This window comes from Magallana gigas, chromosome 7, assembly GCF_963853765.1.
Source record: "Magallana gigas chromosome 7, xbMagGiga1.1, whole genome shotgun sequence".
NCBI lineage: Eukaryota > Metazoa > Mollusca > Bivalvia > Ostreida > Ostreidae > Magallana > Magallana gigas.
Genome location: NC_088859.1, coordinates 33,787,771 through 33,790,240, shown reverse-complemented (window position 1 = coordinate 33,790,240; position 2,470 = coordinate 33,787,771). Strand labels below are relative to the sequence as shown.

Below are 2,470 nucleotides of genomic sequence, written 5' to 3'. Positions count from 1 at the left end.
ATTAATGACAGGTGAAATACACCGTTTTGGTTGAATCTGTTGAAGTATTGATCGGAAGACGGAGAGGATCGCAAACTAATTTTACCGATGAGTTTCAAGGAAAACTGACATACCTTTTTGCAGGGAATCAGTTTGTTTACGGCGCTCTTTAGGGAATCGGCGAAATATGTCGAAATCCTCTTATATAGTAAGCAATGAGGACAGGTATAATAAATTTAACCTCATATAATGTATCTTTAAGTCAAATCAGATTGCGCATACATTCACTAAGTAAAAATGACTACCAGTATATTTAAGAATAATTTTTAATAAAAAAAAATTGATAACATAATATTTCTTTGTTCAGTGAAATTAAAATGATTCATAGATCACACACGATAACTAATCACTAAAGACAAGACAACGTGTTGAGGTAAATCAATTAAAAATATAACATTAAACATTAGGAATAGACGGATTTTCCAGTTTGTATCTCAATCACCTGTCATTATAAATCATTGTCATAATAATACATTAATGTTGCTTAATTAGGTAAAGATTTAATATATTCTAATCTATAAGTAGTTGAATGTTCATTTTACTACCAAATTCCCAATATATAGTGATTTCAAGGGAAAACCTCCCTGAACATAAAAAAGTAGCCGAAAGTTCATTATTACATGTACATATCAAATTCCCAATTTTTGACTGAATCCTCCCTTATCGTACATATAAAGGACAAAATATTATGTGTGTTCAGTTTAATTTTCAAACGACAACGAAAATTAATACAATCATAACCATGAAATTTTATATCTTTGTGTTGCTGGCTACTATTCTGCGCATTGGGCTCTGCCTGTCTATCTCCAAAACTCGTAAGTACTTTCATGGGTATCCAGTTCGACACTATGTTTCTTCTAAAGCAAAACAAGATGCCTTTAGTTATTTGTTTATAGCTTTGCAGTCCTCATAGTTTATTGCCGAACATTTCAGAAGCATATAATCAATGTTAGTTCTAAAATGATTTTTAGAAGCATGCAAAACTAGCAAAACAGGAAATTCTCCGTTAAGTCTTCAAAATATAGCTTGCATTGTTTTTCATGTATTTTATTTTCATTTTTTCTTTCTAGCAACGAAGTATTTATGTCCGAAAAGTCTCTGTGTAAGTTTATAAAAGTACATGACTTTATTGTTTTTCATACAAAGTGTATTACATGTTAAACGAGAAACTTAATTTTACTAAATAATGTCTGATTATGTTTGTATCTTTTATATTATAAGCATATCTTTTTAAATGTTACAATCAGTGATGTGAAAGTTAAATAATAATAATAATAAAAAAACATGTATATTGCAAATTTTTACGATATGTTTTTTTTTTCTTGTTTCAGGCTGACAATCCAGAGTGTAACATTCCCCCCAAGAAGTTTTTACCATGTACATCGCTAACACCGCCAAACATTTACTCTTGTGACTGTCATCCTTTATCAAGAGGTAATTTCATAATTTGATGATTCTTTTTCAAAAATAAAGCGATCTATTTTTTCACTGCTGTATATATCACATTATTGTAAACATAAATAAATAAGGTTTGTTAGACATATTTGCATATTTGATATTATACTATATACAATTTTTTTGTGTCTTAGTAGATACTGGTCGATAAAGAAAACTATGGTACAAAACTAACAATGTCATAATAAAGGCATATCTACATCTACTGTTTGTTTTGTTTTATCGTTGGAAAGAAACAAAAAAATCTAACGGGTTGTTTAACAATCACGATCAATCAATTAAAGTGAAAAATTATGAAGTAGAAATAAACTGAATATAATTTTTCTTTTTTAGCAAACTTCATATTGCACTTCAAATAAAATAAGTCAACAAGCGATTTATACAAACATTATATTCTACAGACACATTTGCCTATTTAATAATTTGTGCAATTATAACATCCCTGGGTTCAAAAGCTCTTCATGAATATTATTATTTCAAAACAATAAATGAAACGTTGAACAGTACTTGAAACCGTATAATTAAAGTGTTCAAACTTAAAAATGAACGTTGCAAGGTTTTAAAGGTCGGTCTCTATTTATTGAATGTTTTTGTTAAAGTACTATTTTCTCTTGAAATTATAAGTATACTTTCGGTTAATAAACACCAAAACAGAAAATCAGGTCTTGACTGCATTTTGAGACAAAACTATCTGCAAAATATAAGCTCTCTTTTTCAGCCAACCTGCTTATATGATGTTTTACACCATGTTCAGGCAAAACAAGTTTTAATATATCAATACATATTTAGGAAATTATTATGCAAGAAATACGTTATATGTTAATATAATTACAGTGTTTAGAGTGATAATCAAAAATTATCTTTGGAAGGAAATTAATATCAAATAAACAAATTATATTTGTACAAATTATTCGAATTATTTTGACATATTGTTTAGTATTCTCATGGTTAAGTAGCTTTCTCAAGGAATTTTACG

General features: G+C 28.3%; 1 long non-coding RNA gene across 1 annotated transcript; it reads left to right on the top strand.

The window, feature by feature from the left end:
* Positions 1-696: 696 nt before the first annotated feature.
* On the top strand, positions 697-1,473 carry LOC136269960 (uncharacterized). Its single transcript, XR_010707569.1, has 3 exons — positions 697-854; positions 1,110-1,141; positions 1,371-1,473. It is a non-coding gene; the product is annotated as an uncharacterized lncRNA (long non-coding RNA).
* Positions 1,474-2,470: the final 997 nt, after the last annotated feature.